A 12,656-nucleotide genomic window follows, 5' to 3' on the forward strand; every position below is an offset into this window, starting at 1 on the left:
GTGATTGGCGTTTAAGTGACTGTCTCTGGGTATTAGTCACTCCGAGGAAATGAAATGATGCCATGGTAATTGGCCATGTGGTTTTCTTTGCTTCCCCGGGGATTTCATTGGGCTCAGAAATCATTTTTAACATGGGTCCTGTCTGCACTCTTTATTGAGCTAATTAGAGGGCTGAAGGGAGCGGTTGGCATGGGAGGGGGCGTGGGAGGCTAGAGGAGAGACAGCATGTTATAATGTCAGAAGAATTGCTTGAAACGGACTGAGTTCTCGTCCAAACTAATAAGCTCTCTCTCCTATTACGTTCTTACTGTAGACGGCTGCAGTGTGCACTTGTCTCGCGTAGCCCACACCCTCCAATGCTGGCATCATGCCTTCCTTTACCCTGATGAACACATCGAGTTCAGAAAGGCTGCCTTGGTCAAGGCTTCCTAGCTGGGAAGCAACAAGAGTGGGACCAGAGTTCTCCTTGGTCTTGATTCCTCGACGCCTCCACCCATCATTGGCTCACCTCTTAAGTACACCTGGGCTTCCTGGAACCGCCACTCTGCCTCTCCATCCCTGCTTGCTCTGATCGTGGCAATGCGCAGACGCTGCTGGCTCTGCTGAGTGTCTGAGCGCTTTTTCTGCTGAGCGGTGGAAGCTGTTAAGCATCTTCTCCGGCTTGCCATTTCCTTACCCCCCTCCCTCTTTTGTGCGCTTCTTCTTCCCTTTCCTCCCACATCCAGACCAGAGCTGGTGAAGCAGGCACAGAGGTTGGAGAGGGAAGGGCCTGTGAAGAAGAGAGAGAAGCAGTTCTGTTCATCACATGGTCTTCCAGAGCTAGGCAACACTTGCTTCTAAATGAGCTCAGAGCAACATGGGAACGAGATGTAAAATTTGTATCTTCTTCACTATCCAATATGTTTACCATGCCTCTAGCTCCTTGTCACCTTTCCGGCTAGCATTATGATCTGCAGGAGGTATAGTCTTGATTAGATTTCTTTTGTCAACTTGACAGAAGCCACCTAGAAAAAGGCAAGTTCAGTTAGGAAAGTGCCTCCATCAGATTAGCCCTTAAGCAAGACTATGGTGTGTTCTCTTGGTTACATGCAGAAGGGCCAAGACCACTGTGAGCAATGCCACCCCTGGGCAGGTGGCCCTGAGTTGTGTAAGAATCTATCTAAGCAAGCCAAGGAAAGCAGGCCAGTCAGCAGCATCCTTCCATGGCTTCTGCTTCCGTTCCTGCCTCCAGGTTCCTGCCTTGCATTCCTGCCCTGGCTTCCTTCACAAGAGACTATAAGCTATCCAATAAAGTAAATCCTTTTCTCCACAAGTTGATTTTGGTCATGGTGCTTATCCTAGCAATAAAAACCAAACAACAGCAGGGGCTGATCCCTCCAAGTCACAAAACCCTACAAACATCAGGTGTAAATGATGGGATTATAGTACCACGACTCTTAGGCCTTCTGGTCCCAGACTTCTACTGAACAGAAAGCAGGGGGTGCATTTCCTGGTGTTGCAAAGATGTTGGTGGCCTCATGCCTGGAGAACTCTGCCAGCCCATTTGTTCCCATGTCGCCCCATTTTTAAGAGTGTAGAAAGGGTTCTTTTCTCTTCACGGAAACCACACCTTTTGGAGAGGATTTGTGAGCTCTTTCCCATAAAACTCTTAACTTCCCTTGGCTCGAGTCAGGGTTCTAGAGACAGGGCTCCCCAGGGGAATATTTTCATTGATCACCTGTCCCCCAAATCAAATCAATTATCTGCAGTGAGCAGAACTCATTGCCAGTACCCAGACCCCATCACCCATGCCACCACTTAAGGCAAAACCCAGCAGTTGAGAAAATGCGGGGGAGGGGGGTCACTACAGAATGAGGCCTTGGGGGTGTGTATCACAGGCATAGGCACACGAGAAGAAAGACTAGTCCCATTGTTAGCCTCCGCCACCTCCCGTTGGTTTGTTCACTTCTTGTGTTTATATACCCGTGCTTGTAACAAAGAACTTCAACTTACAGTTGGGGATGAGGTCATCCTGCGCTCAAAATATCCTTGCGCTATTATACGGAGTGCAAAATCACTTTAGTCTGTGCGTGGCAATATTTACAAACCACATGCCCGTGCAAAGATTATTGGAAGCTTGTTTTATAGAAATGTGAGTCTGTGTGTCCAGTAAGAGAGCCACTAGCCACACATGACAATTTAATTTCAAATGACTCCAAAACTGAGTAAATGAAAATCTCCATTTCTTCACATACTAGTCATATCTCAAGTCTCAGTAGCCCTGTGCAATAGTAAACATATACATGTGATCATGTTTAGACCTCACAAGACTTAGCAAAATGATCCGTGAAGCAAGCAGAGCTTTACAGAGGAAGATTCTGGGCTTTGGAGAAAGAGCATACAACAAAAGCATGGTGGATATCGGCTCATCGGGCTCCTGAGTCCCCTTTCTGAAGCATCATATCGAGAAATAGCCATGAGGATGCTTACTGAATGCTTTGGGTAGATTCTGCTTCTGGGAGGTGGGGCATGAGGTCTTTCACCTGCCTTCTCGCTATGAGCGCAATGGAAAACCGTAGGCACTGTTTATAAAGCAGAAACGAGAAGATCCTAAGAGTTGGGCAGAGGTGACTGGCTATAGATCTTGGGACCTGAGAAGTGATCTGGTGACAGATCCCCTGAGATTTCTTTTTTCTTTTGCATCAATCACTTCACTGGTAAAGAAGCCAGCATTGCAGAAACACAGGTTCAATAAAGAACACTGTGAGCCAAGGCTGCTTTCTTCAGCCAGATGTCCTTGGTAGGAGCAGACAGAGTATGACACTTTTTATACAGTTATTTCAAAAAAAAAACAGCTAAGGAAAAAATGTAGATCAAGTATGTAGCCGAGACTTCCACCCTTGTCAGGCTTGGAGGAGGTGCCTGACCCTGGCCTAGGAAGCCGGGACGTTCACTCCATCAACTGACAAAATGTTCTTCACCTTGTGCACCGTGACCTTAATGGAGACAGCTGAGGATCCGAGACCTCCTAGATATCAGGGGCCATCTTCTCTGCCGGCCAGTGAGGGGTATTGCTGCTGATGTGTGCTGGGTAGTTAGACTAGGGTGCTGTGTTTGTATCTTATAAAACTTGTACACAGTTAGAGATTTACTATTTTTTCTTATGATTACTTGTTAAGATTTATTTTATTTATCGTGTGTGTGTGTGTGTGTGTGTGTGTGAGAGAGAGAGAGAGAGAGAGAGAGAGAGAGAGAGAGAGAGAGAGAGAGAGAGAGAGAGAGAGACTGAGAGTGCCCAGGTGCCCAGAAAAACAGAGGTATTCAATCCCCTGGACCTAGAATTATGAGTGGTTGTGAGCTGCCCAACATAGATGCTGGAAATTGAACTCAAGTTCTCTGTTCTCTGCCAGAGCAGCACAAGCTCTTAATCACTAAGTCATCTCTCTAGCCCCATGGTTATTCTATAAATAACACGGTAGAAACACTCCTACTTTTTTTTAGGTGAGTGTTGCCTGCATGTATGTATGTGCACCACGTGGATACATTGTGCCTCAGAGGCTAGAAGAGAGCATTTGAAGGCCCTAACACTGGGGTTGCAGTAGCTGTGAACCATCGTGTGGCTTTGGGAACTGAATCCAGGTCCTCTGCAAAAACAGCAAAGCTATCTCTCCAGCCCTGGTGAGATTTACATCCTGCATTATAAATCCTCTCAAAATGCTGTTGAGGAAATGAACACATGTGCACAGGTTATATCCAAAACACAGTACCTTTTTGTACAAGGAGTTCTAGCATTTCCAGATGTTAGTATCCTGGTAACCAATGGATTTAAGTTCTAGAACAAATCCTCCACGGATACCATAAGACTTTCTAAATAAACAAACAAACAAAGAAATAAATAAAATGTTAGAATAGGTTACTAGAGAAATAGCTTGTTAAGAGCACGGGCTGCTCTCACAGAAGAGCCAGGTGCAGCTCCCAACTCCCACATGGAAACTCCTGGCCATCTCTGACTCAAATTCTAGGTCTTCACACTTGAATAGCAAGTATTTTAACCATTGAGCCATCTCTCCAAGCCCAGAGCAAATGTCTTAAATCTGTATGGTTATTTCTTTTGCTAAATTTGGGTAAATTTCTGCCACTGTTTTCTATGCATGGTTTCTTGACTTGGTTTTATTTCTCTTCTCATTCCAAGGCTCTAGTGACACAATGTTAGACCTTTCTTCTATGGTTGTGCTTTTCCCTGAAGCTAGGTTCCACTACTAAAAAGAAATCCATTGTTTCCGCCATTTCTGTTGGATCACTGCTATTGCTCTGTCTTCCAATTCACTGATTCTTTACTACTCCTTTGTATTTCTCTGTATTGCTTGTTCCAGTCCCAGGGACTCCGATGCCCTCTTCTGGCATCTATGGGTATTACACACACACATGGTGCACATACTCCTGAGGCAAATGTTTATACACACAAAATAAAAATTTTGAAAAAGAAAGTAGGAGATGAAGAACAAACTAAAACTAAGTTAAAAAGGAAAGAAAGAAAAAGTAAGCAGAAATCACTGAAATTGAAAAGAGAAAAAAACAACAACAGGAAGGACTAATTCTTTGAGAAGATTGGTAAAATTGACAAACTTTCAACAGGTCTTAGGAAGAAACCAAGAATCAAGAAATACACTACAAATATCAGAAGTGAAATGAGATATTCCCTCAGACTCTGCAAATATCAAAGTGTCCAGAACTAATGCCAGGAACTCAGCATGTGTCAGCTTGAGAACTGTCTTAGATGAAGCAGAGTGGTGTCTTGGGAATACCATAACTCCTCAAATAGATTAACTAATCAGCCCTGTGATTAACCATTTGAAAACTTAAATTCATAATTTCAAAACTGCACGTAAAGAAATAGCCACTGTCAGATAACCTCACTAAAGAATTCAATCAAAAGAAGAGTTAAGAACAATTGTAGACATTTTCTTCCAGGACTTAGAAGGTAGACTCGTTCAGAATTTCTCATGAATCTTATATTGCCCTGATACTAAAACCATTAAAAATAAATACCAATCTTAGCGCCTGTTGTTAAAGACCCAAAAGTCTTTAACAAAATAATATGAAGTAGAAAAGTCCTGAGAATGGTGATGGGTGCCTGTCATCCAAGCACTTAAGGGGGTTGAGGCAGGAAGATCAGGAGTTCAGAGCAATCCTCAGCTACACAAGTTCAAATCCAGCTTCAGCTACATGAGACCTGATCTCAAAATGCCATAAAAGATGGCTCATTGGTGGTACATGCCTTTAATCCCGACACTTGTGAGGCAGAGGCAGGTGGATCTCGTTGAGTTCAAGGATAGCCTGATCTACAAGAACTAGTTCCAGGACAGCTAGGACTATTGCACAGAGAAACCCTGTCTCAAAAAACAAACAAAAAGGCTCAAACAGGTGAAGGTTCTTGCCACCCAAGCCTGATGACCTGTATCTAATACCCAGGCCCCACATAACGGAAGGGAGGCGAGAACCAATCCCTACAAGTTGTCTCCTGACTTCCAATGTGTACCGTGACATGCCCACACACATACACACAGAAAAAAAATAAATAAGAATGTAAAAATAGTACAATCAATTCAATTGTTCATCAAAGAATTAATGAGTTGGAGATGTATCTGGGTTGGTGCACAGTCTCACTGTGTGCCTGAGGCTGCCCAGAGCTGGGGGTTGGAGGGTTCTCTGCATCAGGATGGCAGGGCATTTGCACCACACCCAGCACTGGCATGGCGGGGTATTCACAACACACCCGGCATCGGAATGGTGGGGTATTCCCACCACACCCGACACTGGGATGGCGGGTCATTCGCCACTACAGCTGGCTTTTTTTCAAACGCTTTAAAATTGTACAATCCCTAAGCTAAGATGGCTGTTGTCATTTGAAAGCATGTGTCTTGAGCTTCTGAACTAGGAGAAAGGGCATTACATACTGCCTTCAGAGCGTTCTCAATTTCAACATGCATGGATCTTTAAAAGTTTTACCATTTACCATGCCCTTTCCTGTTTTTAATGCATGTCCTTTGATCTCAACCTAAAGGGCTCCCTCGCGTTTCTCATGAGGCAGGTGAGGTGGGACAAACTCTCAGCTTCTGTTCACCTGAAAAAATGTTTCTGTTTCTCAATTCTGAAGGACATCCTGGTGAGGCATAGAGTTCCTGCTTGGCAGGGAGGTTTTTTTTTTTTCTTTTCTCATCCTCCTTTCTTCCTTCCTTCCTTTTTTCCTCCCTTCCTCCCTTCCTTCCATCCTGCACTTTGTGTCTATCACGGCGCTCTTCCCTGTCTTCCAATGTATCTACTGATGCCATCTGCCTTCTACGTAATAAGCAGCCTTCAAAATTCTTGACTATATGTGTTTCCATCATTATTTTTGATTGATCCTTTGGGGACCTCCAACGTTCTCAGTGAACCTGCTTTTCCCTTTCGGGCCAGTGCTCTGGTGTGCTTCAGTTTGGGTGCCTCCTCCGTAGTCCCCGTCAGGATAGAGGACCGCGCGTGTGGCTGCCAACTATGTGGGGAAGAAGCACTGAGCGCTGGGGGCGAGGGGGGACTAGAAGGGGATGGGGATGTGTGAAGTGTGGATAAGGCTCCTTGTGACCCTCATGGGACCCTGTAGAACATGAGGCAGGATCTGCACTCCAGCTGCTGTTAAGTCCCTACCTTTTGTTTTCCCTCGTTCCTTTCTGCCCCCAGACTGTTTCTTCAGCCGAGCAGATCCCTTCTGTGTGGGGAAGTGAGCAATTCTGCTCTGTGTGAAGAAAGTCTTGTGGGGGGCATTTCTATTCCTTGATTGTGGCGGCAAGTACATGTCTATACCCCTTTGTCAAAAACACCCATAGAATTCTAGAACTTAATACATTTTGTTGGATATAAATTATACCTCCATATAATGCCTAGTGGAGATTTTCTGTGTGGAAATTCCTAACCGTTATTAATCTCTTTTTACATGGTGAGCCCTGGTTAGCATGTCTACATACGTCCTCTCATTTAATATTGGGACTGTCTTAGGAAATGGGTGTAATTATTCTTTCAGTGAGAAGGTCAAAGAGAGTGTGCATTCACTCGTCATTTCCTCAGGTTGTTCGAAAAAATTTTAAATGGAATCAGATAGTGGGTAGGATATGGGGTAGGCAGTTCCCTGTTTCACCTCCTCCTCGCCATGACTGACTTTAATGCCTCTGTAAAGTTAGCTTTCTGAGAATGCTGTAGGAATGCAGTCATGAATGCATCCACGTTCGGCTTCCCTCAGCGCCCACATTTTATTTTATTTTATTATTTTATTTTATTTTTCCACCCACATCTCAGATCCCTCAGTGCTGTGTAGACAATACTTCTTATTAAAACTGAGACGTATTCTAGTGTGCAAATAGGCCACGTTTCCTATGTCCCAGTTAGAGGACTCTTGGGATAGTCTCAGCTTTTGACCATTACCGATAAAACTGCCGTTGGCATTCACATATGGATCTTTGAATGAGCATTCATTTCATTTGAGTGAACTCCTACAAACGAATTGCTGGGTTGTTTTTGTAACTGTAGACGTAGCATCCTAGGACACTGTCAAACTGCTTTCCAATGTAACAGCAATGTCTTGTGTTATCGTGAGCAATTCAGATAGGATTGTCAAGGAGGTTTCTGTGGGAAGGGCTGTGTTAGTCCGATACCTCACATGGTGGTGAGATGCCTGATGCCCTTTCCCATGAAGGAAGGGGTTTGTATTTTCTCCATCTCAGAGATGTCAGCCTTCGGTCCTTAGCCCCACCCACACTGGGCCCTTGGTGCGACAGCACATCATGGCTGCATGTGAGTTCAGGCTGTTCATTCCACAGCCAGAAAGCAGAGATGCCCAGAGAGGAGGAGATCAGGACAAGGTCCCAGTCCCCAAGGACATGCCCATAGTCCCCACTCCCTCCAGCTATGCCCCATCTAAATAAAGTTTCCAGAACCTCCCAAATTAGCATCATCCAGCTGGAGACCAAACCTACAACATCTGAACACTCATTCAAACCACGTGAGAAGGACTAGTTGTCTCGTTTTGTTTTTAACTCCTCTAATGCATGCATAATGGCATTTCATTGTTTTAATCTCTGGTTTCCTAAAGACCACTGATGGAGCTGGCTATTTATTTGTGATTGTCATTTATTGGTGAACTGTGGGCTAAAATCCTTTGCTCCTGATTTTATTGAGCTGTTATCTTACTGTTTGATTTTTAAGGGGTTTTGTGTATCTATACAAGCCATGTACTAGACATGGAACTTGCAAGTGTGTTCCCCTGGTCTGGAGCTTGCTCCCATTCTCCTAGTGGACCCTAAAAGCAGCAGGTTTTGTTTTCTTTTTCTTGACTTGAGAGCAGAGATTGCACATGTATGGACATACACATATGCACATGTACAGATGCATATGCGTGTGTTGATATGTACATACATTTGGGCACTAGTCTGTGGAGGCCCAATGTTGCTGTCATGAATCATCCTTGATTGCTTTGGCACCTTTTTTTGCCTTTGTTTTTTGAGACAGAGTTTCTCACGCCTGGTTATCCTAGAACTTACTTTGTAGACCAACTGGTCTCAAGCTCACAGGGCTCAGACTGTCTCTGCCTCCCAAGATTGGTATTAAAGACGTGTACCATCACTGCCCAGCTGCTTTGGCAGCTTATTCATTAAGGCAGGGGCTCTCAAACAATCCCAGAGCTCACTGATATGGCCAGTCTAGCTAGCTAATTAGCTTGTTCTGAGAATCCCCTCCTGTCTTTGCTTTCCAAGATTGGAATTACAGCTGCTGCTATTCCCAGTCAGAATATACTAGGCTTCCTGGAATCCTACCTCTGGCCTTCACACTGGCATGGCAATCATTAACCCCTAAGCCATCACTGAGCTTGCTGGGTTTAATGCTTGACTCTTCGACTTAGGTCTTCCCTTGGTGAATGAACCACACCCAGTCTTCTCTTCTCATTCCTTCCCTTCCCCTAACTGTAAGCCATAGTTTAGTTTAATGTCTCCCCAGTAAAGCAAGCAAGTCAAACTGTGGGGATGTGTGAGCTAATAGGGGGCAGGTGATTGGATCCCGAGGTGTTTGATATAGTTATCAAAGCATCTTGTGCCCTGTCTCTGGCCCTCTCACCTTGCATCCCGTCTTCCAGGCACCCGTGAAATTACACTGCATGAACACAGCCTTTAACAGTAACGGCCCTTTGATCTCGGACCTTGCAGCCCCAGAATGATTTTATAAAAGTTTATGCTCTCAGTAAATTAGTCTTGAGTATTGTGTTTTGGCAGAACAAGACAAATTAATAAACCCACAGGTACTTGCTACTCGGTGTTTGTGGGACAGCGTGGGAGGAACAGGACAGCCAGGGGAGCAGGACAGGGTGTTCCCTGGAGTTCTGATTGGGCCTCTGTCCTTGGACTTGAACTTTCACTGATTCCCCCATCTTCTAAGTCTGAACCAGCAAGTATGCCCCTCCCTCAAAAAAGAAGTTGTCCCGGCTCCCTACCCTACTTTCCATGGGTTTTCCAGATTTTTTCAAAGTGCCAGGGTCTGTGGATGAAGGCTCTTCCATTGGAGACCACGGCCTGATGGGGATCAGGTACAAAGGTAGCTCTCCCCAGGACCCTGACTGAGCCCTGTTCAATGCTTAGCCTTTCTGTAGCGGCAGAGGAGTGAATGAGTGATCCAAAGCTGGCCCAATCAGGGCTCGCACACAGAGCAGCAGGTAGCAGGCACCTGAACACATCACCTTTAGTGAACACATCCCCTGCCTCCCTGACCGTTTTGCCCCTGCTTCAGCTCATCCGGCCCCGGGGTGGACCTCTCAGAGGATGCCTTTAGCGTTCCCCCCTTCCCTCAGCCTCCATTTTTATAGGGAGCAGAAATAAATAAGAGGACTTAGTCCCTAGTCAAGAGTCTCTTCTTCATCAGCACTACCAAGTCCTCCTCAAGCTAGCTTGGGGCGTGTTTCATCTATTTCTTATTCTTTCTCACCTCTTGGTCCTTGGACAATTATTTGTCTCCTTCCAATTTAACCATGTGCTCCAAAGGGAGCTTGTCAAAGTTTATCTATCAGTTAAATGCTCTGCCACAGGAGAGTTTTTTAAACTTCTAGACTGTTCTCTTTCCAAACCTGGAAGTCTAAAATGTGACCTTTAAGCACTGATGGAAGACTCCCCTTTCCTTGTCTTCTCCCATGCGATTTAATTCAGTATGGCTGGATGAGAATCATTTAATGGAGATTTTTGACATTTGGGCCCATGTGTTTAAATCATTTTGATGGATGAAATGGCAGGGACGGTGCCATTCTAAAGTATCAAAATGGTCTGAGAGCAGAAGAGTTTATGTTAAGGAATGACACCGCCTGCCAGAGAAGTTCAGATTCCAACTCCTCCTAGAATCGGAAAAATGAAATTCACCAACTACTCGGCTTTCAACTCATCACCCCCACTGAATGTGCCATAATAAAAAGTGAATTAAGAATCTTTCAACACCCTCTTCTTGTTAGGATACGCCTGTCTTATAATTTATGTAAAATAGTCTAACTCTAAAATTTGACAAGTACAGGGCACGGTGGCGCATGCATTTACTCCCAGCACTCAGGAGGCAGAGGCATCGGGTCTCTGAGTTCGAGACCAGCCTGGTCTACAGAGTGAGTGCCAACACAGCCAGAGCTACACAGAGAAACCTGTCTCAAAAAAAAAAAAAACCAAAGAAAAAAATGACATGGATAAATTCATAAAATGTTTGTGCCGGCCAAACAACAAAACATATCCGTGGTACCCACAGATAACCACATCATCCTTTCAGGGCCATGCCACTGAGAATCTTCCTCCATCCCCAGATGAGGTGCTCTAAGTTACACCACAAACCTAAAGAACAGAAGCTGCGAAAACGCATGTAAGGGAGAACGTGTGGCATCTGTCTTTCCTGACCAGGCTGCTTCACTCAGTATAGTTTTTCTTGTCCCATCTATTTCCCGAAAATTCCATAGTTTCATTTTTTTTCTCCTTTACAGCTGAACAAAATCTCATTGTGTGTATGTAGAACATTTCCACTGTCTGTGCCTCAGTTGATGGGCATCTAGGCTGTCTCCATTTTCTAGCTCTTCTCAATGAAGCAGCAATGAACGTGCACGGGGTTGTGTCTCTGTGGCGGGACCGAGAGTCCTTTGGGCACATGCCTCAGGGTGCTGTAGCCAGATCATGCTTCAAGCCCTATTTCTAACTTCTTAAGGAACCCCCCCCCATGCTGATTTCCAAGCACCAGTTCCTCTCACCAAAGAGCTGAGAAAATTTTAAGAGTGGTCTCTGAATTGATGGATATTCCGTGGCCATAAATGATGGGAGAGTAGTGGCAGGAATGACTTGTCTTTACACAGAGAATGAGCTGCTTCCTTAGGCAGGATCCAGCCTTCCATGTTATCGTTCCTCTACTAAGAGCCCATTAAAATAATGATGGCCACAGCCAGTTTGCCAATCAACTCAGGGCTATAGAATGTCCCGTGTGGATTCAAAACAGTCCTCTAAATTCATCATTGTGCATCAGTGAAGCCCTGAGCACGAGCTCCATATGTGGCTGAGAAAGGATGAAAAATTAAAATGCCACACCAAGCAGATCTTGATTTTTCTTTGGGGGAAGAGGGTGTTAGGGGTTTTTCAAGGAATTGCTTGATAGCAGCTGAAATCAAAGCAATTTTCTTCATCTCACTTGAATACGGCATGTGCTTATAAAAAGTAGTTGCAAAACCTGCCCTTCGGGGCTGGAGAGATGGCTCAGAGGTTAAGAGCATTGCCTGCTCTTCCAAAGGTCCTGAGTTCAATTCCCAGCAACCACATGGTGGCTTACAACCATCTGTAATGAGGTCCGGTGCCTTCTGGCCTTCAGGCATAGACACAGACAGAATGTTGTATACATAATAAATAAATAAATATTTTTAAAAAACCTTCCCTTCAATGAAAAAAATCATGGGAGCATATGTGATTATGCGGGGGCGGGCATCCTAGGGTAGGAGGACAGACCTCAAAGAGTGACTTCTGGGATCCTCTAGGGCAGTGGTTCTCAGCCTTCCTAGTGTCATGACCTTAAAGTTTCCCATTCTGTGGTGACCCCCAACCATAAAGTTATTTCATTGCTACTTCATAACTGTACTTTTGCTACTGTTATGAATGGTAATGTAACTATGTTTTCCAATGGTCTTTAGGCGACCCCTGTGAGAGGGTCATTCAACCCCCAAAGGGGTCATGACCCACAGGTTGAGAACGGCTGCCTGAGAGTCCCTGTGCTATTTTATTATGGGTATTTGGTTATGGGTATATTATACATAGTTGATTTCTTACAAGCAGAAGCACAGAGCGAGCTAGAAACTGGATCATGCCAGAACACCATCACCAAAGCTCCGTGGTATTAGTATGTTATGAAGACCTTCCTTTTCTTTTCACATGTTCCTTATTGGGAGGAGAGGAGGCATCCCAAGGTACACAGCTGGAGATCAGAGGACAGCCTGCAGGAGTTGGTTCTCTCCCTCCAACACAGTCCCGGAGAGCAACACAGGTCAGGAGACTTGGCAGCAAGTGCCTTTGCCCTCTGAGCCATCTAACTGCCCCCAAGTGTCCCTTCTCACTCGAGTGTTTTAGAACACTATGAGAGTAATTAGGACCAATTAGTTG

The 12,656-nt window shown here is 44.9% G+C and overlaps 1 protein-coding gene across 4 annotated transcripts in view; it reads left to right on the forward strand.

The window, feature by feature from the left end:
* Adra1a (adrenoceptor alpha 1A) overlaps positions 1-12,656 on the forward strand; it is a 111,040-nt gene that overhangs the window by 39,124 nt on the left and 59,260 nt on the right. The gene's annotated exons all lie outside the window — the stretch shown is intronic.

This window comes from Microtus pennsylvanicus, chromosome 15, assembly GCF_037038515.1.
Source record: "Microtus pennsylvanicus isolate mMicPen1 chromosome 15, mMicPen1.hap1, whole genome shotgun sequence".
In the NCBI taxonomy this organism is placed as follows: Eukaryota; Metazoa; Chordata; class Mammalia; order Rodentia; family Cricetidae; genus Microtus; species Microtus pennsylvanicus.